This window comes from Stegodyphus dumicola, chromosome 6 (assembly GCF_044657685.1).
Source record: "Stegodyphus dumicola isolate Sdum_Otavi_A_Nest chromosome 6, ASM4465768v1".
In the NCBI taxonomy this organism is placed as follows: domain Eukaryota; kingdom Metazoa; phylum Arthropoda; class Arachnida; order Araneae; family Eresidae; genus Stegodyphus; species Stegodyphus dumicola.
In genome coordinates, this window is record NC_140773.1 from 26,798,212 (window position 1) to 26,818,528 (window position 20,317).

At 31.1% G+C, this 20,317-nt stretch overlaps 1 non-coding gene across 1 annotated transcript; it reads right to left on the bottom strand.

Annotated features, from left to right (window-relative positions):
- Nucleotides 1-19,228: 19,228 nt before the first annotated feature.
- TRNAS-GGA (transfer RNA serine (anticodon GGA)) lies at nt 19,229-19,302 on the bottom strand. The gene has a single exon. It is a non-coding gene; the product is annotated as a tRNA-Ser (tRNA).
- Nucleotides 19,303-20,317: the final 1,015 nt, after the last annotated feature.

A 20,317-nucleotide genomic window follows, 5' to 3' on the forward strand; every position in this document is an offset into this window, starting at 1 on the left:
GCTTAGTGTCGAAGTTATGCCATGCCATTTCCATACGCGGGTATTCACTTTCAGCAGTTTATAAAATTTCCAACTACCCTGGCAGTCATTCAGAGTTTTGAATGTCAATCACTAACAAAACAACGAAACAAACTTCATGCATTTTAAGTGCTTTTGATGGATCAAAATATTAAATGAGCTGCCTCGTATTCAATAACAAGTTACCAAGCAATGAATGTTTCATCAAAGTAACTCATAATAAATGAAAATGGGGAATATCGTAAGATTTTGCGATTTTGATACACAACCCCTTGTACTATTTCCTTAAATTTATTTGTTATCTTATTGATGGAAACATCATTAAAAAATAATTTTTAAAACTGCACTGAAAAAAATAGATCTTTGGAAGATTTGAACGGCTAAATAATATTTCATTAAAAGATATTATGGAAAAATCTGATGTGTACACCACATGACTTCCTTGTACGGAATATTAAATTATACGCATTTTTTCTTGCATTTTATTTAAACTTATTAGATTGAATTAAACCTACTTTGCCGACAGCGCATAAACCACAACAGAATAAATGCATTCTTTAAAATTCACTTTGTTTACCATAGCGACACTCTGGCGCTAGGTTTATTTAACAGTATTATATTTCATTCATATTATTTATAACAACTATGTATAAAAGAAATTAAGCAAACAAAACAAAACAGAAACAGTTTTCACAGACTATTGAGTATTTCTCATTTAATTAATTCAGTTCTCACTTCGCGAGAAGGCAAAAATACATAAAAACTCAAAATATCTTTATTAAAAATTATGAAGTAAATCTCAAACGCTTACTTCCTCGAAAAAATTCCAGAAAGAATTAAACATGATTTAATTGGCAATAATAAATGAATGCGTTATCTTTCTTGTTGCGAAGCTAAGTTTCTCTAGATTGGCAACAAATCCACTAGTCTGCTGTTTGAAACGTAAACAATCAATGGCCGCCATAAAAAAAAAGGCTTAGCGGCACTTAAACAACTTTAAAATTGCTGATAATTCTAAAAATATTGCACACAGATTTACTAAAGGCATAAAATCCTTAACCGGAAGATAAAAACAACATAATTCAATCATTTTTAAAGCAAAAAATGTACAATTTACAAACATATTAGTGTAAAGAAACTGAGATCACTGAGCCGGGTAATAGAGTGGATATATATATAAATATATTTATATACGTTTGGTGCGGCCGATTGCAACCAAAATACGAGGTGCACATCTGCATGTTATAGCAGTCCTATATACAAAATTTCAACGTTTTGAGGCTATTCGTTTTTGAGTTATGGGAGATACGTACGTACGTACAGACGTTCGTACAGACGCCACGAAAAATTTCTCTTCAGAATTCATTTTAAAGCAGTTTTATAATTTTTTTGAAGGAAAAGAGTATTTTATTCGGTCCTTACGTACAGATATCACGCAAAAACATCGTTAAATTGCATTCGATAGCGGTCAAAATGAATATTTTCATTCAAATATGCTGCCTGAAACTTTTCGCGATTACAATACTTCCTTTTTACTTCGTACAAGGAAGTAAAAATTAAGAGGACAAAAGTTAATTTTTAAAAATTTTTAATCTAATTCGATTACCGTAAAATAATTGCTCGTAATCAATGGAAGGAAAAATCTCCCAATGCTGTTTTTGATTAAGTGATGAAATTAATTTTTGAATCACTGTTGGTACTTATTAATTAAAATTTTATTGAAAGTTTTAAACAGACGTACAAGGCAGAACCTAAGAAATCTTTAGGCTTTTTTTTTTTATTAAGTGCACTATAAAATTCAACTTCTTCAATACTTTTCTGAGATTTCATTTAATTCGATTCCAGTTCTGCGTAGTTAAATATGTAATATCTTACAGTATCTGTAAATACATTATGATAATTTAAATGTTATGCTATCTCCGTGGAGACTTCACATTCGTTGAATATGAGCGTACTTTTTCTTGTTAAGGACTTTTGTATAATCTTTAGTTCAGTGTTATACTGAGATAAAGTCATTTATTATTGATTATTTTTACTGCTTATGAGACTTGACCCATTACTACCAGTTTATCTTACTGAATTTACTCCCAAGGCAATCATAACTTTGAGGTTGTTATGTATATTCAGCATGATAACATGCTTCTGGCTTTCTGTACAGAATCTGGCATGCATAATACCGTACTTCTCTTTTTTAACACATAACATTTTCCCCACATAAACATCATTCAAAACACTACTCTTCTTAGAACTGACAGTGCCACAAAATAGCAGATATTTTCAAATTACTAGTTATTCTTAAATTCCTAACATTCCAAAGCTACTTATTTAAATAGCTATAATATTATTGCAGCAGCATAATATTAATAATAGCAGATTATTAAAAACACTCCTTAGTTGTTTTTGAACTTCTGTTTAATTTATTTCAGGTGTTTTAAATCAAATCTTTGTTTCTCTTGGGGAAATAATTATTAAATTATTTATTATTGACATTAAATGGTAAGTCTTAGAAGAGTTGGCATTGTAAAATAGCAGAAATGATAGTGCATATTACTATAAAATCGCACATTATTCCTTTTGTTTCGGTTTTTATAGCTATCTAAACATTCTTGAACTTAATATCTACACATAGCTTATTATTACACAAGTTTTATAAAATAACTTGTGTAATAATAAGCTATGTGTAGAAATTATATATCTATATATATCTTGTATATCTTATCTATCTATATCTATCACAAAAGTTATTTCTATTAATATAGATAAATAATTTGATGTATTTCACTTCAGTATGAAACGGTATCCCATACCTTATTATGCTCATATTAATATAATCTATATCGACGATATTCAGGTATTTCTTATTTTAATTAGCGCAGTATTACAGTTAATAAAGACCCAAGTTAGACACTTAAGTCAAAGAAAGAAATAATTATCTGTTTTCGGGTGCATGTTTTGGTGGAAGACTTTCTCCATTAATCTATTAATTAATTCTATCATTAATGCTTAGAATTATAGCTACATAAAACCTATATGCATACTCCTACAATTTTCATACATAATGCATACATTTATTTGAAATTGTTTAAGAAATTTTAAAATTTTCCATATTTACTTAACACTGTGATTTCTTTTGCGTCTTATAAGACATGAAACATGTTGAGCATTCAGTTTAAATATGAAAGAGAATGAATCATTACAAACAGTTACGATTTATTTTGTTACGACGTATATTAAAAGCCTATATTCAAATCCCTTCCACTTAAAGCATTTCAGTATTTTCAGATTTAAATTTAGTTCATTTAATAGCAAAATGCTATGATTTTAAAAGCTCTGTTTTTAAATTAGATAGTATTTTATCGTATCTGTTTTACTGTAAACTTGAATTTTAGGCGTTTTGAAGCTCATTTTAATTGAGTTTAGACTGTTATCAAGTCGTTTGATCATTCCATTTCTGCTACACCACTGATACGCTATTATATACTAACTGTCTGTTATGAACAATTATTTTCAAAAAACTACTATCACTTCTTATTTTATATGTGTTAAAATGTTTTAATGCAAGCATGAGATATATCGTTTTTAATGTTTTGGAAAGAAAAAACGGTATTCGTGTGGTATAACTTACAGTTTTGCTCCAAGAAACCAATCAATCAGCTATCCAGTAATGACTGCATTCATGCAGTCATTTTTCATTTGATGGCTCATTTTTCAATAGATATTTTTAAATAATTACAGAGTTTTATTTATTCAGACATATTTTCTCTTAACTATGGCATAAACGGAAGAAACAAACTTATTCAATTAAATCAACTGAAATGCATAAAAAACTGTTTCGGAGTTATTTTTTTTATTTATAATTTAAGCTTGTAATTAAAAGTGAGCCTTTGAAGTTCCTTTAAAATTGCTGCAGATTTCTAACAATGCAGACTTTAAAATTTCAAAGAAATTATCTATGTGAAAGACTGCATTACCGAATGCTTTTTCAGCCCTCTGAAAATATAATAAATGAAAATAACATAGATTCACATAGGAGATTCCAAATGTACACATTTAGAACATTTTATGTGACACTTGTCGGCTTTTTCATTCTTCCTTTTAATTTTATTTTTCTCAAATTTAGTAACCGAACTTGCATAGTATAAAACCTAGAGTATTTTATGCCAAGGCTTGTTTTTTAATTTTGTATATAAAAGTTACAAATTTAATAATAAAATTTGAATCTGGGAAAATAATGTGATGCTTTAGCAATAAAAACTTTTGCTATAACGTTGAAAGTATCTATTTTCCTTACTTTCACCTAACCTATTAAAATTAGAAGTTAATATATTACAGAAAATTATAAATAATATGTTGGCTCATTAAAAGTGCCCATTATGATGGATAGCGCAGCTTTAATTAGTATCTGAAAGTTGAATAATAGTATATAGCAAAATGGTTCCCTAACTTGGTGATTTTATTCTTAAAAAAAGAAAAGAACTACAGAATCAATAACATTTTATTTTTATTTAAAGAAATTGGAATAATAAAATAAAATTTAATCGTAATTGTTGATCGTGTAGTATTTGATTGCTGCATGAACGCAAATATAAGCGTAACTTTTGCATTAACGTCACAATGGCTTATTTTTCTAATCGATTACTCTACCGTTCCTTTCTCTTTCCAGTGTTAACTGTTGTTGTGTGTCTAAATTCATTAAGCAAATTTAAATAATCTCAGAGGTTTTTTTTAGTTTCATAACTGAAAGATTGATTATTGCTTAAGGTCAGCAAATATAACCAGTTCTAAACAAAAGGCAATTATACTGACGAACAAAAGAGTTCAGAGTTGTTATTGGACAACACAGTGTGACAACATGACTTGCAGTAATCGTTAGCTCTCAGTATAGTCTCTTTCTCTGATGCACAACAGCAACCCAAAACGGGGCTGCACATCGAGTGGAACGAATGATTCTATATTCAAGAATATCCTTGCGGGAACCATAAAATGAGTTTAGGTGGTAATTTTTTTTTCATCCAAAGGCTCATATGATATTCCATGGGAGTCATCCCCTCTTAGGGTCACACTGGGACTAGGAATAATTTGTCGAGTCGTTTGTCTAGTAAAAGGAACTCTCTCTCTCGGCGTCCATCAAAAAGCGACCGGACATATGTCCGACATCCGTAATACAATAGGAGAAGCCTGCCCCTGTATTATGAGGGGTGGCATGTACCTATTCTTCTCATCAGCCCTTCTTAAACTGGCGTGGCATATGGGCTGCTCTCTGTTTGTGTTACTCTTCGCGCCCTATAACAGAATCTTTCTCTCTCTTCCTCGGTTGATCTTTATCCGCATATACAGTGTAGTAGCTACTTGCCTAGGATTTTCACCCTGAACACCGCTTGAGATTTCTTCGTGGGGGGCCGGTTTGAAGTAACCGCACTGATTCATCCTGATCGTGTACGTGTTTGTTTACACGTGAAGTGGGAGTGCCAGTAGAATAAATACTAGATGTGGATGAACAGCGAATAAAATATGCTGAGACTCTTGTGCGATGATACTCGAAGAGGATTCCGAAAGCATAAACAAAAACGGGAAGTAAACTCGAAAACAAATATTTTTCTAGGGTATTTCAAAATGTTTCCCTTCATGTTCGAGTAACATAGAGGAAAATTAAGGAAGAATTTAATATAGTTTTAAATGCTATTCCTTTCACAGTAATTCAATATCAACCAGAGTTGAAATGTATTATTTTTATATCATGCATCAGGAGTAACTAACCTCATCCTTAACTTTCATGATACCTGTGCGAATTTCATTGGAACAAACAATGAAATCTCAATTTAATGATTTAATGTTTCCCGAAATTTAAAGTGTAATGGTAATCGTAAACTTTTCTTTCCCTTCAGAATAAAATGTAAACTGCAAATTCTCAAAGCAATTAAAATTCAGCAATAAATCTTTAACACACTCAACTTCAGCAATTAAAAATTCGTAGACTCCGAGCGTACTTAACTCCAACAATCCTAAATCCCTAACTTCATTTCTCATTGTTCATTCTCATTGTCAAAGTTCTAAACACATTGCTTTTTGATATCATATTTACGCAAACGAAGACTATGAGTAACGCTTTAAAACTTTAAAACAGCATGAATGTATGAAAGTACACTTAATTCGAATAATTATCAAGCTTTAGGAAACGTGTTTTTTAATAATAATCAATTATTAGCATTTTTATTAGCAAAAACAAAATTTAACATTTTTCAATACGTTTATTTCAAAGTGTTCATTAAATTAGAAATTAAGGAATAATTTAAAAGGTCTGAAGTATATTACCCCTGTAACCTTATAAAGTTAAAGTTTCTAGTTTTACCATTAAAAAATTTAAAGTTTTAATAATTTTACATTATTTTTTGCAATTTGGGCAATGCATTCAATTAATTTTTGACGTCCCCCCAACGCTTTCCGCAAAACGAAGCTGCAGGCCCTTTTGCGGTTCTCTATCATAATACTAATAGAAGCAGCTGCACAGAAAAGCACTCCACCAATCTGCACCGATTACAAAGGCAGCGATATTGGATACAGCGACTCTGTCTAAAGGGCTTCCCTGTGTGAAAGCTACTTTACATTTTTCCTCTCTTCTCACACGTATATCACACTATTCTAGGCCTCAACGATCTGCTTTCGCACTTCACGAAAACAAGTATTTGCCATCGGAATTTTTTATGCGATTTTTTAACATTTTCTTCCTCTCCCTCCCTTTTAATTTTTTCTCTTATTTTCGGGTGTCAGAGTTTATGGAAAATATTGTTGCATTTTACTGTGATCTGATCGTGAAGTAATAATAAGCAAAAAAGAAAATAATGATTTAGAGAGTAAACGGTCTTTATACACATTTTTATTGTGAGAAAATGTTATAGCAACTTATAATTCTCTAATTTATGCTTCCTGTTTATATAATTCAATTTTCTGCTTTCAAAAAATTACACTTAAAATATAATAGCAAAAGGAAACGATTATGATTAAGGTATTGATTTCATCGCCTCACTACTTTTCGTGTTTATTTTAGAGCAGGCTTTCTTAAACTTTTTTCAGACGCGAACCCTTTTTATCACTGAGAATTTTTCGCGATCCCCAGGACCCCATAATATTTACAAAAATTTTGTGGGGCCTCATAAGTATTGCGTAAATCCGACAAACGCGTGAGTGCAACTGTGAACTTTTTCACTTTAATATACTACGGCAGTTTTAGGTCGTTAATTTTAATTTCTAATTTTAAGACATAGAACAATGTGAAAATTTTAAGTAAGTAACAGACGAAATGACAGCGTCACGTGCAAAGCAAGGAAAATGAATGCTTATATTATAAACAGAATGCGTCAAAACGTTTTCGTTTTTTTCTTTGTCTGTATTGGCTTATCTTTATTTTCAGATACATTATGTAAAAATATTTGGTAATTGTAGAATTATTAAAATAGGTTTAATAAATATCAAAACTGCTAAAGTTTTTGCGACCCACAGTTTAAGAAGCCCTTTTTTAGAGCATTCAAAAGAATATTTTGGCAAAAGTGTCATAAGCAACTGGTATTATAATCAGGTTAGAGAAGGAAGTAAGTACAAAAATTAATATAAATATTAATACAGTCTATGAAAATACCATTCACTTCACTAGACAATTTGATCTTATACCAAATAGTAATTAACTTTACTAGTATTTGAATTGGATGGGATTCTTTTATTATGACAAAACATGCTATGGATAACTGTTCACAGGGAGTTCAATTTAAAAACTGCACAGAATTTTAGTCTGCAGAACAACTTTATCAACAAAACAAACAAAAAAAGAAAAATAAAGAAAGAAAGAACAGAAATTTCAATAAAAAAGCATTATATGTAAAAAAAATTACAATGAAATAAGCAATATCCCTTAACACGAGTATTAATTATCCTAATAAAGAAATTAACCAACTGCCCGTTGCAAAATCTTAAAAATTCAAATGATATAAACGAAGTTAATAACTTTGTTTACTAAAAAAATCATGCAAACCTTTTTATATAATTAAAATTATATATAATTAAAAAAATTACAATGAAATAAGCAATGAATCTCATATTTTCAAGAGAAAACAGTCAGTAGTTCAGTATCCAAAGCAATGAAAGAAAAACTGTTGCCAAAACCCCATTTCTAAAAGAATGAAACTATAATAAGAAAGCAATAACCAATCAAAATTGTGCTTTGTGGATGACATAATTCAAAATATACAAACCTCTTTGCCCTTAGGCAATAAAGAGAGAGAGAGAGAAAACGAAATTCTTTCTCTGTTGTGCCTCGCGAAACACATGCGCGTCAGAATGAGAAAATTGCGATGTGCGTGCTGGGTGTATAATTAATAATATTTTATCTCATAATTTCAACAGTCAGCAATCGAGTATACAAAGCATTGAATAAAAAACTGCTGCCAAAACCACATTTCTAAAAGAATGAAACTATTCAAACTGATACGATTTCATCAAAAAGGATAAAATAAAATTTAAAAAAATCTGATTCTGATTTTGAAAAAATCGCTTCGAGGTGCACTGGCTCTTGTCTAGATACACCTATCACCTATATACCAAATTTCGTAGTACTGGGTCTACTAGCTTACGCGCAGCACCAACGAAAGACACACACACACTGGACATATAATAAATTAAAATGCATTTAATTTATTATATGTCCAGTTGCTAATTTTTGTAAGTATTGTCAGCAGTATTTTATTTAATATAAGATGTTTCTATATTTATTGTTTTGGAATTTTCCTGTAGTATGCATTTATTCAATAACTGTTTTTGCTTTCAGGAAATCACTTTTAGTTAACAGATTTGTGTAAGCACAACTAAAAGTAACAAGATATGCATGAAATGTAGCAGCAAGCTTTGAAATGACACTAACGTTAACGTTTAAGTGAATTTTTTAATCCGGGAAAAATCTCATAGATTAAAAATGTGTGACGGTGGCGTAGTATTATGCCTTAGGACGACGGCGGCGTAGTCCTTGTTGCGTCCAGTTTTGGCGGTTTTCTAGCATAATTTGTTTTTAAACCCAATTTTCAGTATTATTTTGCAAATTGCATTCCAAAATATCCTTTAAGTGTTTGAAACAAATGTAACAGTGTTCTTCCAGGGTGCAGATTCTTTATTTAATAGTCTGCAATACTTTCGTAAAAAAATATAAATCCGCATTAGAATTTTTTTTAACTTCAAAGTAATTTAGTGCTTGTAGGATACCACGCTTGATTCTGTTAGAAGTAGCTTATGTGTTCTATACAATTGAATAAAATGCGAAATTTATCGAAATAATAAGTAGTATATTTTATTTTGCTTATTGATATTTACTCGATGATTCAAACACACAATTAAAATTAAAAAAACACACACATAATTAAAATTCAAAACACATAATTAAAATTAAAAAAGGTTAAATGTGCCCCGAACATTTTCAGTAAAGCTCTATTAAAATTAAAATTTATAGAACTATATGATGCTGAATATTTTCGCAAATTTGAATATGTAATTTAAATTTGTAAACTAATAATTTTTTTTTTATTTTTGATTCAAGAGATATAATTATGTTTTGAAGTTAAAATTATTTCATGTGACTTTTTAAAGAAAATCGAAATAGCCTTTCAAATATAATGGTAAGATGATAAAAATGGTAAGATTTTAAAAACGCATTCATCTTTACATCTTGATTTCATGTTTTCGGTACTAATATTTCATGTGAATTACTTTTGTTACGACTGAATTATTTATTTATCTACGAAAATGTTTTCTAAAATAAATTCATTTTCATCTCTTTAGGAAAACAGCAATTTAAAAATTGTAAATGAAGAAAAGGAATTGAACGTGTTGCTATTAATTTATGCTGCGAATCTGCGTTAAATAAAAATTAAAGTTAATAATAGACTTCACGTGAATGGAGTCGCGAAAAAAAAAAAAAATTTCATAAAATGTGGTGTGAACAAACAAAATTAAGAAAATGCTCGGAAGTCAGATTTCATTGCCATGTTAGCAAAAAGTCTTAATAGCTGCACAGGAAAAAATATCATTAATCATAATCATTGTAGCTGTCAAGGAAATGTGTGTAGCGATTCTGTAGATAATCCAGAATAAATGTTTTCACAAAAACAAAACCCTGCCGTGAATAAGGACTATAAAAAGTCGATTTATAAATAAAGCAAGGTCAAAATTGTTCTTCGGATTTCTGTAAAGAGATGTTCGTGTTGTTTTAACAGCATTCATTACCATTTCTTCATTTGGTGATCTTCACTTTGCTTTAAATGATTTTATAAGATCTGGTATTCTAAAGATTTCAATTACGTATATGAAATTAAAGAGATCGAAAGCTGTTTTTAACTATTAAGAAATAGTTAAGGAGTAAAAAATTTTTATTAGATTTATGACTATGGTTAGCAGCAACAGTAATATTAATTACAGCAATTTCAGGCAATAAGGATTAACGAAATTAATCTTTGATTAAAACTATCAGTTTCAAAGTTTGAATTTAATAGGCAAATATCAAATGAGATCTTTTAAATTTCAGCTAAACATAAACTTAATATTTATAAAATGAATTCTAAAAGTTTACTTTTCTGGACTTGCTTTTTAAAATTTAATTATCTTCATTCATTTTACTTATCGCAATCATTAATTAGTTTAAAAATATGTAATTCATTTGCTAATTTTTGCAGCTATTGATTAGCATTCATTAAAATAATTAAACAACTGCAGTTAAATTGTTGTTAATTAATTATTTTTAAAGCTATCAAGTGAATTATTTATACTGCATATCTGCACTGATGGAGATATAATCTTAAATAAAGTGATTAAGAAATCAATTATTAGTTTTAATTAATAATTATCAAGCAATTTTTAGTTAACTTATGTGGATCTATTCATACGGGCTATTTTATAAATAAATAATAGATGATCGATTTCTGAGACCTTACAACAATTTGGGGGCGAATTCCGCTGAACTGATGTTAACATAGTAGTTCTCCAATTACCGTTGTTTCAGTATCTATGGTTTTAACTGAAAAACATATTAAAAATGAAATCTACTGGTCACATTTTATAAAACATATTCGAGGAAAAGGGGAGAGGAATTACATTTTAAACATATGATATATGCCACATTTTGGTATTATTAATTATACTTTCTTAATTTAATTTTCGATTTAAAGTTTTCCGTATTTATGTCTCTTATATGGGTAACGCACTTCATAATGAGTTAAAAAAGATAGCTGCAAGTTTTACTTCCTTAAGTATTGAAGTAAAGACATTACAAAGTTCCAATTATATTCTTAAAATTCGAATTCTGAAAGAATTCTATAGAGAATTATCTAAAAAATTTGGATAAAATGGATTGAAGCCTTCTGAAAAGACAGAATTTAATAGTTTTATTTAACCACCTCCAATTATATTCTTAAAATTCGAATTCTGAAAGAATTCTATAGAGAATTATCTAAGAAAAATTTGGATAAAATGGATTGAAGCTTTCTGAAAAGACAGAATTTAATAGTTTTAATTAGACTCCGTACTGTAAGAATTCCAACTAATAAACTCAGTATGCTTTAATAAATCAAAAAAAAAAATATATCATATACACGAATTAATGCAATAAAGTGTTCTTGATCTCTGCGTGCAGAATTCGGGGAATTACCCAAAATTAAATTTTCTGACTTCGAATATTTTTCAGAACATATTTTCAACCTTAGATGGTAACCAGACTAACATTAACTGAAATAGAAAATTAGATAATTTTAGACTAACTTATATTGTTATACATTAAACGTGCATGCGTAAACGTATCATGTGCATGCGTAAACGCATTATGCGTTTAAAAGTTTGTAGATTTGAGGTTCGGATTATAGATCATTCCGGATTATGGGCGTCCGGATTAAAGACTTTGTACTGTAAATCTTATTTTTTACAGGCTGTGTGCATCATCACTTCTTATATTTACAATGAACATTTTTAGATTTTTATTTAGAATGAAGTTTTTTAGTATGGCAATTTTTTTTTTAATTTATTTTGTTTCTAAGGTTTCGGTAAATATTATCGTTACAAAATATTGCTAATAACTGGACATACTATAAAACTGGAATATTAACAGTACCAATTATTAAACTTTATCTAGCCGTAAGAAGATACTAATATCAAAGATTCCTGCAAATTTTATGTATAAAAACAAGGAATTTTCCAGTTACCTGAGTGAAGCATAATAAATACTTGCTATTTCGGCATTTTATTTTACGGGGACAGGTCAAATATTTAAAATATTTTTTAATATATAACTGCTCGATTTCTGCTATTAAAATAATTCCCATAAAATTCTCTACCATATTGTGCGAAATTTTATATATATGGAAATAATTGCCCAGAATTAGTACTCAAGAAAATAAAGCTTGTAACCACCTACTTAGAGCACAACCTGAAAGTGGTTTCTCGCAACTGCAGTTACGACTTGAAACATATTACCCACAGATAGAAGGCGTTATTCTTGTTGTGCAATTTTAAAGCGATAATGAGGATAAAGTGTAATATATAATGCCTCCTACGCAGTAAATAAGAAAAGAGAACAGTCAATGCAACTGTCCTCTTCCTCCTCTTAAAGTGATAAATTAGCGTTTCATTAAAGGACACCGCGTTCGGTGTTAACGACAGGCGTCGAGTCGCGAATGACAATCATTCATGGTTGCGTAGTTTTATGAGAAAAACCGCCCACATAAGTCTTGCGTCCACCGCAAACAGGGAACAGTCCACGCGTCGACCCCGCTCACTTGAGCCGCGTACAGTGCTACGTGGCGTCGAAAAGGGCAAACACCGAAGCCCGAGGGCGACAACTAATACTTTATCAAAATTTGGGCGCGTGTTTAATGGGGGTGTGGGGATTAGTGATGACATTTCCCACGCCCGCGATTCACAGAGAGGGGTTAGCAATAATGGGATGATGATAACATAAAGTGGTACGTTCCAGCGTCAGTGTTTTACTTTCTCAGATCCGGTGACAGTAGATGTGTGAGTGGTACTTAAAATTAGTTATGAAACTGGGACATAAACTAAGGGTAAAAGATTAACTTCCCCTTGCACTTTCCGAATTTAAAAGTCTGCAGAAAGATAGATTTATTTAAGTAATTTAAAATATAAACAACTAAAATATAAAATCTTAGAATAATATATTTTAAAATTGTAACAACCGCAAAATTGATTTTCTATTTTTTGAAAACCTTTTAATACACTTTTAGGTTGTAAAACAAGCATTTATGAAGATTTAATTGAAAACAATTTTAGAACATGAATGTATACATAATGAGATATTAAAATTCGGCAAAGCTGATGTTAGCAGTCAGTTCTTCCGCAGGTTACCCATTATTAGACTACAAAAGAAATATCTAAAAATAAAAATTCTAAAATAAAATAAAAGCTGGAAAAGAAAAATTTTAAATATCCGTGAGGTTTTAGGTGTAGCTTAATTCTACTCCATTTTTATTATTTATACTTTTAAAGTACTTTATTTAATATCTTCTATTGTGTCCTTCTTTATGCCATAATATATAAATGTTAGATCTATGCATATGTTCTTGCGTCTTAAGTAGCATGTCTTCAGATACAAGCGCACAAAGCGATTTTTGAGGTTTGCAGTTTAAGAAATTATTAGTCTCTTTAAAATGTATTCCAATCTACCATCACTTTGTAAAAGGAACTCAGTTAAATACTGGTGAAAAATAATTTAAATCAGCTTTTTGTACTTTGAAAAGGTTAGGTTATTTAATTACGGCAAAGCCTCGAGGGCTATATGCCTAAGGGAAGGGATGCGTTCGTGGAAGACTTTCTAAGAAAAACTGACTCGTATACACGTTACACATAGGGAAAAACACGAAAACACCCATGCAGCCAGCCCGTTCACGGGATTCGAACCTCGGGCCGAACTGCCAGTGTTCAGCGACTTTACCGCTCGGCCGCTGGTGGGCGTACTTTGAAAAGATTAATCCTCTTATTAAATGGATTAAAACATATTTTAACTTAAAAAAGAATTAAAGTTTTAGACAGTTAGTAAAATTTTAGGAATATTTGAATTATGTCTAATTATTTTCCTTTATATATTTAATTTTGTGAGGTTTATCAGTCCTATTATTTAACTCAGTGGTGGTCAGTTTTTCAGCTCTTAACGGCAGATGTAAGTTGCATCTCTAGGCAACGGCCGAATAATTTAATATATTTAGCAAATATTTTGAAGTAATTTCTAGAATACTAAATAGAGATTCGTTTTGGTTTTCGCTTCAAACTTTATAAGGTATTTCTCCCCTTTTTTAACATGCCTTCGTGGTGTAGTGGTTAGCACGCTCGGCGCGTATTCGAGCGGCCATTGTTCGAGTCCCGGCGAAGGTATTGCCCATTTTTCATCTCTCCTGCTTTCGAAATAACCGAATGACTCTAGAGTGGCGCCTGAAGTAAAAAAAGTGGTGGATAATGATTCTCCACTACCAGGATTGGTGAGTGAGTTCTCTAATCCCCAGCCGCCCTTTAAAAGGGGGAGTATGTAAGGTATTTCCCCCGCCTTCTTAGCATGCCTTCGTGATGTAGTGGTCACCACGCTCGGCGAGTATTCGAGAGGCCCATGGTTCGAGTTCCTGCGAGGGCATTGCTATTTTTCATCTCTCCTGCTTTTGAAATAACCTAATGTCTGTACAAATTCTAATTTCTTGTAAACAGTTTTGCAAACAAAACACTGAAGCCTAGTATAAGACCATACCCTCTCCGATTTGAAACTAACTTAAACTTAATAGCCAACCTAACGGTTAACACGCTGAATTGCCATAAATTAGAATTATCTTAATCTGCTGGCGAGTTTATTTAACTACAAATACGAGAACAATATAAAATTGAATGCAAATAGCACCTCCTGGTGCTTGCAGATGAAATTTCAAGACGATACAGATGGAATTTTAAGACGATGTGCCTCCTACACGAGAAAGTGATTAGGGAGCCTGACACGGCTGCACCAAAGAACCCTGGTTCGAATCTAGGAGAAGGCATGAATTATAATTTGTTCTTGCCTTCATAGCAGGCAACGTGGCCCACCTATTAGGTGCCTCCATAATAAAGAGACCACGCTTCCGGCTTTAGTAGTGGCAAACGCCTATAAACGGCTAGAAAACGAACGCCATTGGGAGAAGGAAAAAAATTGCAAGACGATATCTTGTCGGATTAACAATATATGTCTCAGATAACAATATATGTCGTATTAACTATATATTTCTCAGATCTTGGTACCTGAGACATATATTGTAATATATTGCTTGTGATAACCTGAGATTTCAGGTTATCACAAGCAAAGCTCTGTGTTCAAACCTAAGTACCCTGTCGTCTATATTATCTTTAAATTCGCAAAGCACTTGGGCCGTACAAGCGCTAACTAAGCTCTAGCCTAGAATTAACAGAACTATCTCTCAGTGAAGCAGCATTTGGCTACATTTAATATCAAACTCTTACTTTTAAACGGCATGCCGTATTTACCGCATGCCACTAAATTGGCAAAAAAATTCTAGCTGAACAAATATTGCGATATGAGCCTAGAAAAACAGCTGCTTAAACATAACTCTCACAAGATTACAAAAAGAAATTCAAAATGTCAGTTAAAACAAATTTTCAAGAAAATACTCAAATTTTTAAATTTTAAGACTTAAATTTAATATAAGTAGTTAATGTGAATGCTGTAGACGTTCAAGTGAAGAATAAATTTGTCAAAGTTAGATTTTAGTGATACTGATGATATATCCTGAAGCTAGCCGATGAAAAAATAGAGCAAATAAATGAATGCATATATTGCGAAATCCGTGATCAATAGTAATAAATTTTGTAAATTTAAATGTTAGCCTTACAAAAAGACCCCCAAAGTCGTATGCGCTCCACCTACTGCTAATTCACTATCATTGATTTAGCTGGTGTTATCTAATATACTGTTCGTCCAGAACTATGTAAATCTAAGTAATCTTAATGTAATAATGTAAATCTAAGTAATCTTAATGTAATAATGTAAATCTAAGTAATTTAAGTAATGTAAATCTGAGTAATCTAGGTAATGTAAATCTAAGTTATCTATGTAATATGTTAATCTATGTAATCTTTATTCAGAATTAAGTAAATCTGTCTCTCAGATTTACTTAGACAGTTAAATGCATATACTTATGTTTTCATCGATAATTTCATTGATAACTTTATCAATCGGTTCAGTTTTGATTCAGACCACAGATATCTAATACCAATGTTAAGAACTTTCACATATTACTGCGCAACTTGTAATTTTCTGTATGCGCAAACGAACATACTGTTCGTACCACAAACTGTGCGACAGTTTTTGTTAATATGATGTTTTGCCAGAAGTATACACATAAAGCAGTGGACAAATGGATTTGGCACTTTAATATTTTAGATATTTTTGGTTTATATTTTATCATTTCGAACATGACGTAAGTTACAAAAAATGATTATGTAACAAATTCTGAAGTTTTTTGCAATATGCGAAAGAGAAAAGAAACAATTAAGAAAAAATAGTCTTGTTTATTTCGAAAAATAAGCTTCTAACAGCAATGATACAACTTAATTTTACCGAAAATGTATTCAAAATATTGCTACAACTCTTACTATAATTTTCAAAATTTGCTAAAATGAGTAAAATTAGCGCTCACCAATGATTTCAAATACTTCAGCAAAGATACTGTCAAATTGATAATGTTAAGTATTTCAGAGTTCATGATCTTTGCAGTATACTTTAAAACACTTTTGAAAAACAGATTCACGTGGGAACAGGAGAAAACTTGGATGAAAATCAGTAACTTTGAAGCTCGAGAATCACTGATTTGAAACTCGATAGGAAACGGAGCTGGTTGCAGAGTTGTCGGTAGATATTAGATGCCATGTTAGTACCAAGACAGCATATCCTCTAAAAATGAGGTTTTCAGGAGAAAACAGGGCAAATTTCTAGGAAAAGTCGATAAAGAATTCTTTTTCGCCGACAAAATAAATTTTGTTTTTGTTTCTCATGGAAATAATAATGTTTCAAACATGTTCAAAGAGTTTTTATGCTTTCTGTCAGTTTAGCCCTATCTTCTAGGTTTTTTTTTTTTTTTTTTTTTTTTTTTTTTTTTTTTTTTTATTACATTGCATTGGAGATGATAAGGAGATGATAGAGGAAGAAAACAACTCAGAACTTATGCCCCTTCCCCTTACAATACACGGAGGAAAAAGCATAACGATGATTTAGCGCTGCATGACGGCCAATGCTAGGGCGGGGGAGAAGAAGAAGAAATAAAAGGAAAAAAAGAAAGATGCTGATTTGTGAAAGTCTTGAAATTTCAAAAATATTTTGATGCCCTTCTAATAGCATTAGAATGGGATCAGAATATTCAAAAAATTTAATTGTGCATCTGTAACATCAAATTTCAATAAGATAACGCACCAAGCCACAAACGAGTTGCTCCAATCCAGTCGATTATCATCTGATAATAACGTTAGTATCTTAAATTGGCTCCGCAGTTCTCAAATCTAAACTTAGAACAGCACCCGTAGAACTATTTAGGTTGGTTTAGTATATTATAGCAAAACACGCTAGGGGTATCTGCTTAAGGGAAGGGAGCCTTCGTGGAAAACTTTCTAAGGGCTCATATGCATATATGAGCCCTTAGAAAGTCTTCCACGAAGGCTCCCTTCCCTTAACACAAGTCTCCCTTGGTTACACACGGGAAAACCACGAAAGCGCCCATGCAGCCAGGCCATTCACCTGGAATCAAACTCAGGTCAGAACTACTAGTGTTCAGCGATTTTTACCGCTTGGCCGCTGGTGGGTATGGAACTATTTAAAGTGATAAGATACGACAATACTTCAGTGCTTGTAAAGGTTTCTTAAAACTAATCTTGGACTAGTTAGGTGGATCTTGGACTAGTGATAAAAGTGTGAGAAAAGTGTCAAACGCTACTAGTTAGCACGCCGAAATGAATTTCAGCTTTAATTAGATCTAACTGTATACTCATCAAACGTTAAAGTACTAAATAAATATTGTTAACATTCAATAACAAGCTAGCTTTGCGTTTACTTGAAAACTCTTTCAGAATAAATGCATTGTCCTAGGGCGCCTAATGCTTTTAGCCGAGATTACATTACTTTCATTAAGTTTTTTTCTTTAATAACGGTTACATAACAAAAAAATCTTCAAGATATCAAAGAAAGATACGATAATGTATTGTGTGTATGAAAACAATGAATGCACGTGAAAATAATTTTTCTTTCGACAATTCTTTATTTCTTCTACTGCACTTTTAATACTTCTTGTATGAATTATTTTTGCATATTTTAACAATGTTATTTCTCAATTTATGGCTATCGTAACAATAATAATTTAATCAAGCATAGTATATTTCGAAATTGTATCAATACTTTCATATAATTTTCTTTCCGAGAAAATTTCCTTAACTTCTTTTATCCGTATTTCTCAGAAAGGTATGCATGTTACAATGATAGCAATTTTATGCAGATTTAATAGGATTGCATATCATCTCATCTAAAAACCAATAGATGCATATACATTAAATGTATTTTCCTTTTAGGTTTTCTGAAACACGCGCAATAATTTGCCCCCACAAGAATGCAACGGAACTGTTAAAAAATCAAAAATTTGTTTACTTCTGGCACATTTGATGAAACTAAACTGTAGACAAGGATAACAAGAAACTGTTTTCTAAGGCTTTTCAATAGGGCATCAATTATCATTCAGTCTCAGGAGGGTCATTATGATGGATAATAAAAAATAGATCAATAATAAATGTTCCTCCGTTCAGTACCAGGTACGGACAGTACTAAATCCATTTTATGGTTAGCTTACAAGATATCAATAATAATCAAGATTAGAAACAAAATTTGAACCGGGGAAAATAATTAGCACTAATTATTTTATTTCGAAAGTTTATTAGTGCTCCTGTAATATTTTTTACTTCTGAGCAGCTTTCAAAATAATATAGCGTATTAAAATAACTAATAATAATAATAAACTAATAATAATAAATTTATTAACAATTATAATATAATGCGTATACATAATATTGAGTAAAAAGCATGTATTATATATAGCATAAATGTCTAACACCCTGTAGAGACATTAGATTAATTGGAAAAGCGAGAAAGATGAAAAATTAGCAACGCCTTCGCCGGGAATCGAACCACGGACCTCTGGAATTCCGGCCCAGCGTGCAGAACCACTACACGACGAAGGCACGCTAGGAAGGCGGAAGAAATACCTTATAACCCTTTCATTAAATTCAAAATTGTAATACATTTAACAATTTCTATGAAGGATTTGAAAATGTATTAAAAATAAAGCTTACATCGACATATTAACAGCGTCCTTTATCTAAACCATTCGAGGATCTTTTATAAATTTTCGAAGTTACGCTACGAAGGCACGCGGAAAGGTGAGAGAAAATACCTTATATACTCCCCCTTTTAAGGGGCAACTGGTGATTAGGGGACCCAATAGTCTGGTAATGACGAATTATTGTACACTACCTTTCGGACGCCACTTTGTAGAGTCATTAGAATGTCTTCGATATCATAAAATTGAAGAACTCCGTAATGCTGTTGCCGGGATTCGAACTCTGGACCTCCCGTGCTTGCAGTTACACCACGAAGGCATGCGAAAAGGAGGGAGAAAATACTGTATACATTTTTGTTTTATAATAAATACTATATTGTACAATTCATTTAAATAGTTAGTCTGATCATAATTTTTCTTATAATTTCATAATTAATAAACTTCATAATGTTGCTACATAAAATGACATTATATATATATATATATATATATTAGCACATTTTGCCACATAAAATGACATTATATTAGCACAGGAGAGGATAGTAAAAATTTTGCTAATGCTTTAAAGTACATTTGATACTGCAGTTCCAGATCACACAAGTAACATCTAGCAAAAACAATAATACAAGACTAAAGCAATTAAAGTTTAGGGCGAAAAAATTTCCTGTAATAACTACTAAACAAAATAATCTACAGAAACAAAATCGGAATTTAGAAATGACTAAAAAAATTTTTTAACAACTTAAAAAACATAAATTATGTTCGCAAACAATCAAAAACATTTTAAAGACAATGAAATTATATACAAAGAATAGCAATAAGTGGTCAATTAAACAAAAATTAGACGTAGCCGCACTTAGACAACTTTTAAATTGTCGATAATTCTGAAACTATTGCATGCAGATTAACTAAAGGCA